At 38.6% G+C, this 17,970-nt stretch overlaps 1 protein-coding gene across 2 annotated transcripts in view; it reads right to left on the reverse strand.

The window, feature by feature from the left end:
• enox2 (ecto-NOX disulfide-thiol exchanger 2) overlaps positions 1 to 7,619 on the reverse strand; it is a 171,844-nt gene extending 164,225 nt beyond the window's left edge. For both annotated transcript variants that reach the window (XM_041943807.1, XM_041943805.1), the window contains exon 1: positions 7,498 to 7,619. The gene's annotated coding sequence lies outside the window, so the exon portion shown is untranslated. The remainder of the gene's footprint in view (positions 1 to 7,497) is intronic.
• Between the last annotated feature and the right edge of the window lie 10,351 nt (positions 7,620 to 17,970).

Here is a 17,970-nt window from a genome sequence, read left to right on the forward strand (position 1 = left end):
TTTGTTGCATAAGAAAATATATAACTGGTTGGTCTCAGCACTGCATGACACTTAATAGTCTTAGTAAGAGGACCCAATTAAATACAATTAAATGCAATTATCACAATTCATGGCCCCCATCATACTGGTTAAATGCAAATGAGACATGATCTTATTTATGGGCTGACAGGTATTCATGACGGTGGCTGACAGATTTTACCATGTTTTGTTTAAATTAGTGGCTGTTACTAAGAAGTGGGAATCTTTTTGGACTTTTGAGAAAAGGTGGAGTTTAAAGAACTAAATAGTGAAATAACAAAAATATCACAGTACTCATTCATAGATATTATTTGGCTATTAACTACTCTCTTCACTCACTTTTTTTGTTTTTTTTGGCAGGTAGATCCTGTATGTATAGAACCAAAATACACAAGAGCTTATTGATTCGCTCAGATGACACCTCTCCCCACCAGACTCATCTTATTCAGCTCCCAATTTCTGTTGAGGGTCAATATAACATCTCATGAAGAGAAATGTCACCTTTCCTGTGGGACAAAAACAATTTGGTTCAAAGCACGGGAAATGTTTTCAACATGATGCCATCCACTAAGCTAAGTTTAGTAAAGTGGCCTCAGGCAGGAGAGTCTATTTAGACAGATTTGAAATGAAATCAAACTACTGTTGGGGCACTTTCACACAAGGACGCAGTGTTTCATTTATAACAAACAAAGCAAGTAAATAACACTGAAGCAAGAAACATCAGACTGACATCAATTAGCAAAAGGCCAGGGAAGGGTTATAGGGTGACGGAAGTATTTACATTCACATTAATGATGAGATTAACTAGGATCATGTACAGGGAGTATTAAAATAACATGCAAGGATATAAGGATGAGATCCAACAATATTTAAAATAAGCCTGAGCAGAATTACTCCAAAAAAGGACAAGGGTGCTTCTGCAGTTTTAAGCGTTTGGTTTTACAATAATTAGAGTAGGAGGATTTAAATTTCTCTGGTCATAAGGTCCTGTGAAAATAATTCACAAATTAGACAGGAAAACATTTTGGCCCTAAGGGTTTAGTTCAACCAAACCAGAGTTGGTTATTGTTGGTGAAACAGTGGAAAGACAAACCAAGACATTTTTGGTAAGTTTTAATTTGTTTCTCTCAGATTTGTGTCTTATGATGATAAAATTAATGTTTCTGATAAAGGAGTCCGGTGACTTTGGCTCTTTCTGGTTAAACAAAAAGGATCTTACTCTTTAACAAAAGGTCTATCTCTGTAGGGATCCTTTGCATAAGACACTTATGTGAGCCTGTCAGTGGCATAAACAAGCATTTTTGGTGGACATTGACGGTGCGCAGTACATTGCACCCTGTTTTGCGGCTGCTGGCTGTAGCACTCTCGCTCAATACTGGACCAATTTCAAAAATTGTTGTCCCCATTAGTCACTCAGACACAAAAACATGTGAAAAGAGGGTCCATAAACACAGATAATTATAATATTTGACCTGATTTTCTACCATTCATCCAAGACAATGGGAAACTCTGGTCATAGGCGTAATTTTTGGAAGATAAAACATCAACGTATGACATACAGTTTAGTGTTGAGTGATGATGTATAAGAACATAATTAGCTGGAAATGCTGTAGGTTTGGACAGGATTTTGACAGCCTCCTGGTTTTGAGCATGAACAAAATACAGTTAGTTAAATTGCAATTTTTACAATAGCAGCACTCTGGAGCTGTGGTATACCTACCAAATGCCTGCCCAGCTCATGATTGGTGAGTGCTATAAAAACACAGTCCTTTTATCCTACACAGCAGAATTGCATGTTTTAATTATATTGTACTACAGATCCAGCCTATGTGCATCTAAACCTGCATACCTCGTTAATATCCCTAAACAAGCTTTCAGCTACTCTAATATTGCACACTGATAATCAAGGACGTGACACACAAGATATGTGGGCTCTGAAAGCAGACGGACTGCCCACCACTCACAGCAATTTCACGTAATAAAAATATTGACCATATGGTGGAAAGTGGGAGTGCTGTTATGGTAATTCATTTTAATAAACAGAATTAGGATTGCAGAAGGAAATAACACATTTCTCCTTGTGTTCGCAGTGATGTGACATTCAGAAGAAGGATTATTTTAAATAAATCATCTATAGCACCACTGCTTGGCCCTTAGGGGCATAAGCATGAATGTGAAGTGCCCATCACAATATAAATGAGATAGTGACTGGTAAATAGGCACATCCATGCACATACCTATTTCATGCAATTGTAAGGGTCAATGTCAACCTAATTCAGTCAAAGTTGTCACTGATTCTGAAAAGGGGCAGCCTTTAATCATAAAACTATTGATTTCTGTGCTCTGTGTAAGTCTCACGCACACTGATGTACAGCACAAACCACTGGCCACCATTGCTAATCTCTTCAGACAGGATACATATCATGAACAGGACACCTTAATTCTAAAGTGAAAAACTAGCCTAAATCTGTATGCAGGGAAGGCTTCTGACTTCAGATGTAAGGTTATTGCATTTTTATTCAAGTTTAGTTCTATTTCAAGCAGCCAGGGTCACCTTATCTAACATCGCAATTCAAAAGAACCGACAGATCTCAAATGCAGTGCAGACATATGCCTTTTTAATGAAACGATGATTGCTAGGGCAGTTTAGTACAAAAGCATATTGCAACCAAAACTTAAATTCTCTTTTAAATGGAAGTTGAAAGGACCCTGTAACAAAGACGACTTAGAAGCCATCCATGATGAAACTTTTGCAATTTTCCCAAAAAAAAGCTCATACCTAATTCAAAGGTAGAACTTTGAGAAAAATCCTTATTATTCTTGGCCGTTAAGTGAACTGCTGTCAGCATCCTGTTGCTCGCTCTCACACTCCTTAGACATGAGCAAGCACCATCCTGGACATCAGCCAAAACAGTGGCAAGACATCCACGAGACTGAACACTAAAATGAACACAGAACGCTGAAAAATAAATCACAATCATCTTGAACATAATGTTACGACCTATGTTATGAAGCAACCAACACCAGATCTGTGCGTCGTTGTTAAGTTACAGCTAGCTGGCTAACCTTAGTTTAGCTTAGTTAGTTAGTTTACAGCTGTGCATCACTCTTGGCTTAGCCTTGCATAGCCAGACCTGTCTCCACAGCACTGTGTCAGCGCTGGAGAAGTATGCACAGTGTTGGCACTTTAGGGGAGCTGAAAAGAGGCAAGGCACTAAGAATCAAGCATAGTGTCACAAACTTTGGATTTCCTGAGAAAAAACACTGCAAGTACTTTAGATGCAAGTACCCAGGCTGTTATAGGCAAACGAGAAAGTTAGGGACAGTATTATTTTTGAAGTTGTGTTACAATTCACTCCCACATTGGCAGTACAAGCAAATTGATTCACATTCTTACATATTGTACCTTTAAATTTCAACAAATAGGCTGCTTATCATTACCTAAAGGGGAAAAAATACATTCTGATTGGGGTGTGGGTGTGTTTACTATGTTATAGGTATAATAAGCAATTGTCGCATGATTATCATTAATTATGAGTCTGAAGATGATGACAATGACAAAGAAAGCCAAGCACAGTTATCATCAGTCATATGATGAGGTTAATAGCTGCAAGGTGGGCTGTCTGCAGTTTGTTTGCAATTTGTTTTGTTTAGGTATTCATGTTGATATGAGTTATGTATATAGCTATGGTCAAAGATTATAAATTGCTACATTTAGTTAAAAATAGGTTAGAACTATTATGTTTGGTTTGTGTTTTAGGGGTGGACTGATCTGTCTTTTTTAAAGATCCTGGCTTATAGTCATAAATAAAACAATGTTATGAATCAGTGATGCAGTGGTACAGAAAACTGAGCCAGTGGGAGTGACTGAATTAATGTAAATGATAGCCCTAATTCCAGCTTCTCAGTTGTGAGTATTTTCTACTTTTGTCATAATAAACTGAATATCTTTAGGTTTTGGAGTGTTTTGTGTTTTCAGATTTTTCAGTTAATCAAGACAATAATTGCAAGACTAAGAAAGAGACTAATAAATAATGACAATAACTGTTAATTGCAGCCCCATTATTAAATGTGGGTGAGCCACATCTGTCCAATACCGCATTCACTCACTGTGTACTTAGGTCAAAATTCAAAATTGTGATGACTGTGAATTAACTTATTTTAATCAGTGTGAGCTGAACTTTGAGCTAGCTCTTGTGAAATGTGAACTGTTAGCTGCTGCCACTTCAGCTACCTTTGTTGCTCATACACAACCCCTCATCATATTTCTAATTCTCTGTTGTCTCCTATAAATTATAGCCAACCATTTTTTCAAGCTGATCAGAAGTAAACAATGCAACAAAGCACCCTGACTTCATCCTGCCGCCGCAATCATGACTGACTGACATCATGAAATGTAACAATAGGCCTCCTCCTCTGTTATTCCCTCAGCACTCTCACATATGGTATCTATATGTCTCTGTCCTGTGCCTTCAATAAGTCGAGCTCAAATCCTTCAACAAGGCAGTAGATCAAGTAACACTGGCATGGGTGCAGCTCTTATTTGTACAAAGCAAGGTCACAGAACCACATGGATGTTTGATCAATCAGACAGATTAATGAAGCACAGACTGCTGACATGACGAATATTGGCACCCCTATTACATCTTGGTCCTGCAGTCCTCAACACTGCTTAAATAAATCAGGTCCAAGCAGAAGGAGGCAGGTAAACTCCTGAACCTAATCCTTCACATGATAAACAGGATACAAGAAGAGCTTAAATATAATAGAAATCAGGCTCTCCCTGGAAATACTGAACGTCAAAACGTCACAGAAATATACATCATTCTGGCAGCTGTGACTGAAATCAATTTTCTCTGTGCTCATAAGTTTTTGCTTAAATACTTCCTAGATGATGCAAAGCTAACATATTTATCATATTCATCTTTAAACCGTTTGCTTGTTATCCAAAGCCACATTATTGACAGACAATGATATGAAACAGAAGAGCATCATATCCTCACATTTGAGAAGCAGTTCATTATTAGCAATGAATTAGTCAATGAATCCATTAGTTGATCAACAGAAATTAGCAACTATTTTGATAATAGATTAACTGTTTTAGTCATTTTCCAAGCAAAAAAGAAAAACATTTTTTGGTTTCAGCCACTCCCATTTTACTTCGGATTATATGACAACAAATTGAATATCTTAAGATTTTAAACTTTATTCTTCATTATTTCATAGACTAAAAATTATTGAGAAAATAATTGGCAGATTAACTAACAATGAAAATAACTGCTAGTTGCAGCCCATCAATCAATTTCCTGTCGATTTCAGCACATGGGGGCAGTTGCATGGTCTTAGTAGGGTTACACAGCATCACAAGAAGTACATAAAATTACAAAATCACATCAGCTCTACAGCAGATGAAAATAACTAGGCAGTTGTTTCCACTAAATCCGCCGATTTGCTAAAATGCTCAACGTACCTCCAGTGTCATTTTTCCTGCCCAGATTTTGGTTGTATTTCTGAAAACAGGGACTCAGAGTGGGCCAGAACAAATGGCATCCTCCATTTTTAATCAATAGGAGGATTAACCTTTGCTATCAGCAGCTCCTCTCTTCGTAAAATGTGGAGTCAAGATTTAGGATTATACCTGTGATGACATGCTTTAGCTCATTATTGGACTTAGATCTTCAGACCTGTATGACACCCCATATATCACTGGCATTAGGTTACCATTAATGACTCAGTAATCCTTCAAATCTCTCCAAAGAAATGCACCTCATCATGAGCCTTTCTGGAAATGAATGTATTTGCAGAGGTGTCTCCGGTAATGATCCTCCATATTTTTAGAGGCAAGCTCTTCACTTCTGTGCCTTCATCAAAGCTGGTCTTCTGAACATTTAGATAAGTACCACAATGATGGTTGTTATTATTTCCATATCATTCACACTGTACTTATAAAACTGTCTTACTGCACAGAGCAATCCTGTTTCTCAAATTTTATATCCCAAAGCACCATAATTTGATTGCAGACCGCAGACAGCCCAGTGCTGAAACATTAGTTGAATAATGAATTAGCTGAATCGCTTAAATGAAAACAAGCTTGATAATCAATTAATCATTTAATTTGACTCAGCTCATCCTTATTCATATGTCACTGTAAAGGCAAGACTGATGTGAAAAGTGCTTTACAGTGCAGAGAGATACAACAAAAGAAAGTCGAGGTCAAAAAAATGAAAATCAAATGTTGTCAACAGGGGCCTCCTCGACAGCTAGGTGACCGAAACAAGCTTGAACATATCACCTTGGGCTCTATTAACATGCTGAGTATTTTCAACTTAATTAATCTTAAATTTTGGGGACTACACAATCATTAAATCTAAAAGATAATTAACAATTTGCTCTATACGAAAATATTCATAGTCGTGACATAATCCTATGAGTATGACTGTTTGTTTATTCCAACTCTACCATAAACTGGTTAGTAAGTGCGGTGGCATTGTATTGAAATGGTGCAGTTCAACTGGAGTTTCATATCTGGAGATTAATCCAGTCTACATTCATTCAGCCCACGAACAACAAGGAATGACAGCCCATTCGTGGTCCGGATTCAGACCAGGTTACCAGAACAGGACCATTTATGGGCCATGATGTAGCCTTATCTCAGCTGACTCCCTCAGACTACTACAGGCCCTACAGGGTCAGAGGAGGATCAATGCTGTAACCAGCTGTCAGCCTTTCATAAACAACCAAGCAACATGCAACCACACTCTCCATGCTTGGCTGAAAGTATAGTGGCCTCAACAGTGTTGGTCTTCTACAAACAGCTAATTATTTATTATTACAGCCAAGCACGTATAATCTTAGATATTTTATGTTACAAACACTGAGGCAACAAAAAAGGCTAGAAATTAAAAAATCTAAAATTCAGCTATGTCTCCTTGGATTGGTGCAATTAACTGTTCTCTGTGCTCAAAATAACTTCCTGTACGCTGGTCTACATGACAGATATTTCTTTTGAACATTACAGGAATATTCCTTGCTCATCTTCCCTGTTAAGAGCACAAACCTTCAGATAGGGACTAACCATCAGTATGAATGATTTATGCGTAAAGGTGGAATAGAATAACTGCATTAACGGGGGACTACACACTGCCAATGACGCTAGAAAACGCTTTGCTCTCACTCTGCTCCATCAAACTAGCTAAATCAGCAGTCAACTTCACTCAGCTAACTTAACGTCCCGTATCCGGACAAGAGTAAGCTACCTAGACCAAATTCGTGGTTACACAATGCTTCTGGTTACACTAAACAAAGCGCTTTGAACGTGGTATCAATATGAAACACAGCTTCAACTTTTATCACAGTATGCCTCATTGTGAACTTCCCGTTGCAGCCACACTGTGAGAGAAGCTAACGCTAACTGCCGTTACCGTTGTCGGAAGTGAAGTGAAAGAGGAAAGCTAAAAAGAAGTAACGTTATAAAAGTACCTGGCTGTAACGTCTTGTCCTCCTTCATGCTCGCTTTGCTGCTAAAAGCCGTCCAAAGAAATACACACGAGACTTGGAAGTGTCTCTCTGCCGCTCTTGTTGAGCGGGTAACCAGGAAAGCGTCTGGTTAGCAACGAGACCTGTCAAATAATGGCGGAGCCAAGTACGGCAAGCCGGAGGCCGACACGTGCTTTTTGTTGACGTTTTTAAGCGGCCCCAGATGGGCGAAGTATTTAAGGATGGTTTCGCTTTGGTGCTGACTGTCAGGAAATTTACAGTCAAAATAAGAGTATCCAAAAGATTTAGAGCCAATAGAAGCACTCTGGAGATGATAAACACTTTTTTCCTTGGCAAACCAAACGTTTATTCAACATGATTTAAGATCTTCAGGGATTTTCACAGTGTTTGTCCTTGCTAGTATTTGGCATAAAGAGGAGTTGGCATAAAATACAAACACATAACACATTTTATTACATTGATGTTTTTCTTTTTCTTTCTTTTTCTTTTTTGTCTTATTCTCTTTTTTGATTGATTAGTTTAGCTTTTTTAATTATGGTTTCTTGTTTGTTTTTGCTTTGGTGGGTCTGTACTTATTACCACTTGTACATTAGGGATCAGTAACATTACAAATAAAAGTCCTGTCTTTAAATTTCTTCTGAAGTGATATTACCTAGGTATCAGAAGCATGTATCAACAGTAAAAAACTGATTAAGCAGAATCAGAGTTATATCAGACTACTATCCTGACACACTAACATGTAGCCTACTGACAGCAGCATTTTACTGTTTTAGCTGGCTGAGGAAGAGCTAATTTAAACTATTCCACAGACTGTGGGGAAGTTTAATCTCAAACAATGGATCATATTTTGTGTGTAAAGTCTTAATCTGCAAATTAACACATTTTAGTAAGCAGTACAATGGCAACTCCTTCCTTGCCATGTGAGTGTGAATCTGTTATCATCTGTGCTGCAGATGAATAATTCTGGTTAACCGGATTTTTGTGGTTGCTGTTGTTGTTTATGTGTTTGTGCACTTTACAATGATCGAGTCCTCACTGACTAAAAGTGCATCAGAAACGATTCACTCTTTTGACAGCAGTTCAAGGGTGCAGGTATTTTTTTTGGCTCTTTTGGTTATGAATGTTGAGCTCTGCTATTAGTGCATAAATTTATAGGTCAGAAAATGTCCCAGAAACTCCAGATTGGACAGATTTGATAGATTCAGTTTTTATTTCTCATCTTATTTCTTATGAAATACTTTGGATGGTTGTCTTTCATTAATTATACAAAAATATATAATTTAACCTCCTGGAGTTGGCAGCTCACAAATTTCTTTTAAGTTTTAAATGTAGCAGTTTTTAAAGACCCACAAGACTCATTTCTGTCCATCTGCTGTATCTATCAGAAGTCGTTATCCTCTTTTACAGCTGTCATTATTATTCTACAGTTATTTAATGGATTCTCTTCAAATTCCAATTCAAATTAATACAAGAATATTATGTAGATGGGTTTGATGAAAGCTGCATGAGTTGTCCTTGTAGGAGGAAGTGAGTTCTTCTCTGAAATTGCAAGAGTAAATTTTCCACAGAATACATGCAGGGTCTTACACTTCATAAGCAGCCAAAAAAAAAGTCTGGATGTGCTCGTAGTGAAGGTAAATGTACAGGAGTGACAGTGGTGGAAAGTAACAAAATACATTTACTGCTATATACCGAAGCACAATTTGAGGTACTTTACTTATGTGTGTTCATATGCTACTTTATACATCTGTTCCACCACTCTCAGGGAAAAATTGTACTTATTACTCCATTAGTTACAAGGCAGCTGTAGTTACAAGTTACTTTGCAGATGATTTTACATTAAAATCAGGTGATACATTCATAAAACATGTTTTATTGAAGATTAAATCGGTGCTTCTCCACCCTCTTGGCTTGTGTTGGGCCCTCTATTACATTTCAGATGTTTATGAATTTTTTATAGTTACACCTAAAAGTCATTTCCCCTCTAAATTTCTCAAATGGTTCCATTGGATCAGGATGCCAAAGACATAAAATAAACCATTATTTGACACAAAAGCAAAGAGAATCATCCATCAACCCCGAAGGGCCAAAGGGTCACAAGATAACTTGTGACATACTTTTTCCACCACACAGCAGCCATGACAACTTTTCTCTCTTTACGGCCCTGATGTGAGATCACTCCAAACATTAGCTTTTTTATGTGACATATTTATCCTCACTCCTCATTCTTCATTTTGTTCCTGTGGCACCTTAGGCATGGGATTTACAAGGCTTAGTTTGTCTGCATCCTAATCTCGAACAACTACCATAGCTCAAAGCTGATTCTTCTCACTCTCTCGTCACTTAAATTGCACCATCGTTGAGAGATGACACCGTTAACCACCAAAATGTCATTGATTTAATCATCCAAAAGCAGAGAATAATGGACATCTAAAGCCTCTGATATCACTTTTCTTTCCTTATTCAGCAAGTGATTTCATTCTGTGTGTAATTTCACTTTTCTCGCACTTGTATGGCATGCCATCTCCTACTCTGCAGCTTATTGTTACTGTTCTGGTGGCTAAGCTCTTTCAGAGATGCTGGGGCATGAACAAAGCCAGTGATATCTAGTGAATTCTCATTACAAGGGGATTATCATATGTGCCAGCATGCATTCCACTCCCACATCATTAAGTGTTTTGGACCATTTACAGCCAATTACACCATTGCTAATGCTTTTTTTCTTTTTTTTGCACCCACCCTTCCCCCCAGGCTGATGATGATATTTGACATGTCTTGACAGCTCTGTATGCATTATCTTCCTTGGTTTACTTGCACTGGATTGGACTACCTGGTAATCACTATTTGCTCCATAGCTGACGTCTTGTTTCTTCTGTGTGACTACACATCAGCACCTATTACACGTCTGTATGCCACATACGCTCCAGCTAGGAGGGAGAAACTGGTACAGTGTAAATACTGATCTGAGAGATCTATTAATGCTTAATGAGCCATTAATATTCCCGAATGAGCAGTAATCCCAGTTAACATGTCTCCCCCAGCTGGAAGATGTACCGTTACCTGATTCACAGCAGGTTGCTTCAATTAGACGCCTACTGCACAACCTCAGCTGCACAACACAAGCCTGTAGTTATATAATGTGGATAGATTGTATAGAGCACGGACAGATTTCCTGCAAATTATCAATGACACAACCCAAGGTTACATGGCAGACCTTTCTTAGCCGGGAGCGGTGACCTCCTGAGGTCTCGTCACCTCTGTCTTTTCTTTTATTTTTACAGCTGTAGTCTTAAATTTAGTAGACATATCTGAGAGTGGCAACAAGCTGCTCATTTGCCTCTCAGCCAGCAGGCAAATAAGGAAATTTCCCAAAAGCATTTATTTATGTATATTTTGGGATAGCAGCACTGTTGGTTTTGTGTTGTAACGGGTTTGCTGAAGGCTCTGATGCATTTTTGTTTTCGGTGTCATGTGATCAGGGGGCTGGCCTTGGCACACACACCAGTGTCTTGTGCACTGTCCCACATGTTTTTTGCTTTGCTTATACCCACTCCAGTCTTATTTGTCTGTCCCAACAGTCTTAAATACAACTAAGAATGTGAGAGGGGTGGACAAGCAAGAGGCAGCTGTGTGGTTTGGGTGGACGACCTTTCTCAGTACATTGAAACTGTATATTGTGTTAACATTTGTTTTCTAGTTCAGTCAGCCAGTCTCTCTCCCTCTCTCTTCCCCCTGACTTCTATCCTTCATCTTTATTTCATGCACTCTTCCAGCAAAGTAAAATAAACTCTCTCCTTTGTAGCAACTTGAGTTGGGTCATAGCTATGTCCAGTAAACCACTCTTTAGTGACTCAGTGCACCAATTTGAAAGGATATTCTTGGTGATTCCGGCATGACGTGAATAGTAATATGCTTCCCTCAGCATCGAGGACATGAAAGCGGAAGAAACTGTTTACCCAAACTGTGGGAGTATTTTAAGCATACTGATTTAGGCTAATGATGGACAGGCTGCTTTCAAACATTTGTTAAAAAGATTTTTCTGTCAGCTACGGGGCTTTGATGGTAAAACATCCCAGCAGAGACGTGAAAAAAGAGATTACCTCCACAACATAAGTTGCTGTTGACCAGAGAAAACGTGTCATTTCTCATCAGCAGTGTATGTGAGAGCATTCAGTATCAGCCCTCCTGCAGGCATCCAATCTCCTTCCAAGCTGCTGTGTGTGGTCCCTCCGCCAGTCTGTTCAACTTTTCTCATTAGATTTCCCACTCTTATGCATCCCAAGTATTTTTGAAGTGCATAGTGTGTGGAATGATGCAATGCATTCAAGTGTCAAGCCTGCACAAATCTCATCATGTCCAGGGTGATTCACATATGGAAAGTTTGGTATCCTAGCAACAGCCAATAAAAGCCAGTTTTGATTGGGTATAGCCCGTGGCCATCATAACTTAACAGTCAACAGGGCCGCCTCACTATGAACTGATGAGAAGTGTTTACAAGCAATCAGAGGTTGTTTTAATCATTCTCACCAGCTTGTGGTAAACCAGAGAAATAATAGGCTTTCTTGTTTTGAACGAGGGCTGAAGTGCATGTAATCCCTTCTTCTTACCAAACGGTTGATTTTTGCGTGAGCGCAGACAAAATGGACCCAATCAGGTATTTGAGCTGGGTGATGATTGCTGAATTAAACCATCTGACTGTCTTTCACACTGGAGGGTCACATTCACGGATAGGTTTCATCGCTCGTCACTGCATCTGATTGTGCCTTGATTGCCAGTGGTCAGCGTGAGAAGGATTTCATGGCAAATGCTCAGTCCTTTGTGGATTTATCGCAGTCTCTAGGTGTCTGCGCTGAGACACTAAGCTAAGAAAACCCTGCAGACTCTTTCAGCTTGAGGTGCTGAGGGAGGTGAATTCATATTTTACCACTTTAGCATCTATTTGTATCTTATTTACACATATGGCACTTCATTTATGATGAGACGATAACCAGTACTGGGAAAAGCCATTAAAATAGCCAGCAAGAAAAGTGTGCCACATAATGTAACTATAACTTTGTCATGCAGTCAAGACGGCTCTGCAGTCGTCTACCCCGAAGCTATTTCTTTATTATAGAAAATTGTGAGGTTTTAAATTATGTTTGAACTACGTTAAAACAAGCAAAAAAAGGTTCAGGTTGATTGGTAACAGGTGATAGTCTCATGATTGGATATGAAAGAGGCCACAACAACTGTTCTGCACATATATATCTGTCTGTCTTTGTGGAGAACTATGATGCAAAACCTGGTTTAAAGTGCTTTATAAATTGAACAAACTTGAAAGTTGAAAATTAAACATGTCTTCTCAGCTTAACCCAAAGTGTTACTGCTCGAGAGAAGAGCATGTCCCACTGTGTCCAACCGAAACTCTCGAGGCTCACCACGTTTGCACAGATGTATTGTCGGTGTTCGATGTGGACAGGAAGTAATCGCTCAAATATTAAAACGTTTCATTCATGCTCACTTCTAAAAAGCAGAAATTGAGCAACCACAGTAATAAACTCTTTTCCAGCTCTTCCCTCACAGACCAGCTGGCTTGGTAAACATGTGCTTTGTGGATTTCACATTGAAGTGAATTTCAACTTTTTAAAAGTTACTTGTCATTGTTGAGTGGAGCTGCCAACGTGCAAAGTCTGCAAGAAGTTTCATCTTTCAACATATTCATGAACGCAGATGTTTGACATTAGTTTCTCATAATATTTAATGAATTATTTAAATAATACACATAATATGGTGCAACTCAAGCTCTGTTCACTTCGGCAGGTTTACATGTGATTAACGTGACTGTACAGACATTGTGCATTTTTAGGACTTCACTTTGAGATCTCTGTACTTCAAAAGAAGACACGTCACAGGACAATCACAGTCACATCACCTGTTTCATTTCTTCTGTCACATTATCATCATTCATGCCTGTGCCTCAAGCCAAACAATTCTACTCACTTGAATCATGAAACCCTTCAGATAAAAAAAAATGAATGGATTCCGAAGAAAGACAGAAAATATTATGATAAAACTGAAATTGGAAAAAAAAAAAAAAAACTTCCAGTGACAGGAAAACGGAAAATTGAGAAGAAAATCCTCAAACTCTGTGAAAAACTTGAGAACGATTTAATCAAAGGCATCAACTCCAGAATATGGAGTTTTTTCAAGTTCTGTTTCATATCTCTTCAAACGTCCTCGCTGTGAAACTGATTTCATAAGCAAAACTGGAATCACATTGAGTGAAAGGCTGTCATTTAGAACAATGTACAAACACATTAAGAAGCATTTTCCATCAGCAGATATAAACCTCTGAACAGTGGTTAAAAGCCTCGAAGGAACTGAAGCTGTTCAAGCAACCTGTTCTCAGTTTTTTTTGTTCTCACTCCCAGCGCGTCAAATGATGGAGGAGGGTGGAGTGGTCGGATGGGTCAAGCACCCAGGAGACTGGGGTTTGTGTCCTGTGATGAACCAAAAGCCAACACTGACATCTTTTTAACTTATTTCAACCCAAACCAGGATCGTTTCCCAAACCTAACCAAGTAATTTTGGTGCCTAAACTGAACCAAACTTTGGCCATTTCACATAGTTAACCACATGTCTCTGTTATTGGAGTCAGCAAGCTTTATTTTGTAAGTCAACTCGACCGTAGAGCCCTGCACATTAAAAACTGACACCAGAGGGCAACTCAGAGAGTCACTGCGTGATGCAAATTTTTGCATTCATTCTTTAATTTACTTTTTAACTTTTCATATATGTATTTGACTTGAATTGACTCCAATGATGTACCTTATATCATATTTTATTCTATAAATATTTGTGTATTATACTGTTAGATGTGTCAGCATACCTGTATCTTGTATTGTTTACTTGTTTGGTACAATATACTCTGGGTCGTATAAACTGTTGCCTCTATTGGCGCCTACCCTCTCATGTGGAGGGTTTACAGCCGTCCTTTTATACAGCAGCATAACCTATGCTTGAAATATCAGTGGATGTTGATACAAACAGCTATAAAGATGTCGAGATATGCATCGAGTGTTTTGGTTATTTTGTGTTTATCAGAGCGTCACTTCTCATCACATTTGAAGGTCAGAGACTTCAAACGCAGGAACACTAGAAATTCAGCACAGTCAGACAAGGAGTGCCTAAAAACACAAGACTCCTCCAACTGCATAACTAGCTCACATTTTCTCAGATTTCATTCGAGTCAGTACTTTGAAGAACAAAAGAAAACACGAGGCTATGTAAAGCCGGTTTGTTATGCTCGCTCTCTATCAAGGAGAATTATTTAAGACTATAACATGAAAGCTCACACTTGTCTTCCCTTTTTACGTTTTCACATATTCAGCTCTCAGCGGATTGCACACACTACTTTGCTCTACACATCTGACACGCTGGAAGAAAAACGGCTGTTCCAGTGGGCGATCTGAAACCACAGAGCAGTAATTTGCCACCCTGGATGGAATCATTTTCAAGTGACCAAACACATCATTAGTATCACTTGTTGTTCATCTTATTGTATAATTGGGTAATTACACAGTAAATCAAGACTGATCAACATTTCTCTTTGCGTTTGTTATGCATGAGGTGCGTTTTATTTTACTAATGCTAATAATTGGAGATCAAAAAGGTTGAATGTTGTTAAGGACTCATTTGTTTGGTTCATTTGTTGAGTAAAATATGTATGAGGATTTATGTGACATAAGATTATATAATTTCAAATATAATACAGTATATCGTTTTAAAAGTTGCATACAATGTGGCCTGCTTTTCATGTGCCAAAGACACTTATATCTGCAATTCACAGTAACCACTTTTTTTTTTTCAGACTGCACGCACTGAAAATCTGTGCTATGGCTATAAGTTGATTTAATTGACAGTCTAGTGCAAAGGCAATAAAAAGAGTGCATTACAGGTGCTATGTGTATATCAAGATGCAAATGATGCAGACAGATATTGTAAAATTAGCGTTCAGAAAAGCTGTGTCGCGTGAAACTCTCAGACCATTGGTCCTGGGTCCTTAAGCAGTGTGACAAATTGTGGATAATGTGCTGAAGCACGGGAATATAAGAATCTGAGAGCAGAGAGCTTTTCAAGACGGAACTTCCCAAAATGCCTGGAAGATAAGTCTTTGATGAGGACACCAAATCCGAGAGCTCGCACCGAGACAAAAACATGACAGATCATTACCTGTGCAGCCCCCGCATTTACCTGCAAGTGGGCTCATGATGAGGTGAATTCCACCCACACCAGGATGACTTTGAAGAGATTTGTGGTAATACAGGCTTATTACAGCTCAAGTATTGTCATATATACCTGTAGAACTGAAACCAGGACTGGAGCAACATATTTTCTCAGGTTTAATTAGAAATGTTGATAAGTTTTGTTATTACAGGGGAATGCAGAGATTAAGTCATGACAGCTGCTGTTGTGAAGCATCTTGCCGTGGAACAAGAGAAATATTGATAGTTAAAAAAATATGAGACATTATTCACAGAAAGGGAGCATCTTGAAAAATGTCCCCAGAGGCAGTGATGGAAAAACTCACATCCTTTGCTAAACTACAAGTACCAATACAACAATGTGGATATGCAGCATCTGTTATAAGTAGTTCAGCATTCAAAATCATACTTATGTAAAGGAGTAGATTTTTATCATCAAAAGCAGCTGTGACTGATTTATTATTTTATAACATATTATTAGATTGTTAATACTGATGCATCAACACTGTAGCTGGTGGAGGTGAAACTTGTTTTGAGTACTGTATGTAGAAGTAGGTAGTTTAGTCCAATATGGGTCAGGTCCCCTCCAGTGGGTCATGAGATAAATCTGGAGGGACACTGCTTTAATGTAATGAGTCAAAAATGTTTGGAAAGTTTTTGTTTAATCTAACAAACTAATATTTCTCTCATAAATGAGTGCCTGCAGGCAATGCGTGAAAGGAGGCAGAGGAGAAAAACTAAAATGTGGAGGTGATAAAAGGATATAAAACGTTTCACTGTCACCAAAAGCGTAACCTTTTGTTTTTTAGCCCTTATCCAATTTCGTGCCGTGCATGCAAAGCTCTGCGGCAGCTCCTGATAACTAACTAACACAACACAAAGGTGTTGATTTGTCTCGCAGTGGAACATTCATCACTGTTTCCTCACCAGAGTTCCTGTAATTCCGCACCTATCGCACTTCATTTTTAACACTTTCAGAGAGTTTTGAACCGGCGCCCCGGGGGCCACATCTGCTCTGCAAGCAAAACAACAAACAACAAACACTCCAACAGCAAATAACTGTCACTGGAAAATCAACCTCTGGCAGATTTGCTATAGAGGATGTCGCTGCAAATGAACAGCTCCTCTCACAGATCACTATGAGAAATGTTTTCATTCCTGACAGACAGGACAAATCAGATTACAGCCTGCTGCATCATACTCTCTATTGGATATCTGTGTAGAACAAAAGATATTGGCAAACTCATTTTCTGGGGCTATACTTGTTTTATAGTGTGGCACCTTCAGTGCACAAACATTTTTATCTTTCATTCCGTTGTGCTCTGTGTTTAACCCTGTCTCCTAGACAGTGCATTTATATATTATTAATTTGCCATAGCGACACAAATAATATGAGGACACATTTTTAATGAAGGTATCTGTCGAGTCACAACATGTTCTTTCTGAATGTATCTGCATATTGTTCAGCAACAATGAGTTTCATTTTGTTTTCATGCGATTTCTACTCTTGCAATGCAGTACCTGCCTGTAGCAGTTTAGGAAGTCAAACTCAGAGGCATAACATGTAACGTTTCCGCATTGAAATGTCTAAAGATGACTAGACTTATATATTTTGTTGAGCTGTGTATTTACATTATCTCAAACGTTTCCAGCAATGTTGAAACACAGAGAAATCCGTAAGTTTATTCAAGGTGACGACGTGTTTAATTTGGTCACATGTCAGTTGCAAAACAGGAAACACCAGATGATACTTCAAAGAGAGAGGGAGTCGGCGAACGTGACTAAATGTAACGTGAACTTTGGCTGTCATGATCCTACGCTACTTCAGAACATCGTCAAACTACGTCTTTTGTTTCCATTGTTTTGACTGAGGGACAGAAATTACATACTGTGAGTTTTACAATCCTCTAAATCCTATAAAGCTTCGATGATCTGCCTCAATCGAGACCTCATCATCAAGTTGTTTTGAACCATCTTTTGAGCCTTCTGCTTCCTGGTGGAGATGCAACTCAGCTGTTGCTGTGGCTGAACTTTGTATCAGTGCAAAACAGCATTTTATTTATTTATTTTAGCAAGAATTCACATAAAAGTTTTTGGTTTTGGAGTTGATGAAAGATGAGACATAGTGTAGGCATTTGTGCCAACTCTTTGCAACTGCCTGCCAGGAATGCAGACTCTTCTTAACATGTAGACCTTGGAAAGTTACAGGCCA

The sequence above is a fragment of the Chelmon rostratus genome, chromosome 9 (assembly GCF_017976325.1).
Source record: "Chelmon rostratus isolate fCheRos1 chromosome 9, fCheRos1.pri, whole genome shotgun sequence".
In the NCBI taxonomy this organism is placed as follows: Eukaryota; Metazoa; Chordata; class Actinopteri; order Chaetodontiformes; family Chaetodontidae; genus Chelmon; species Chelmon rostratus.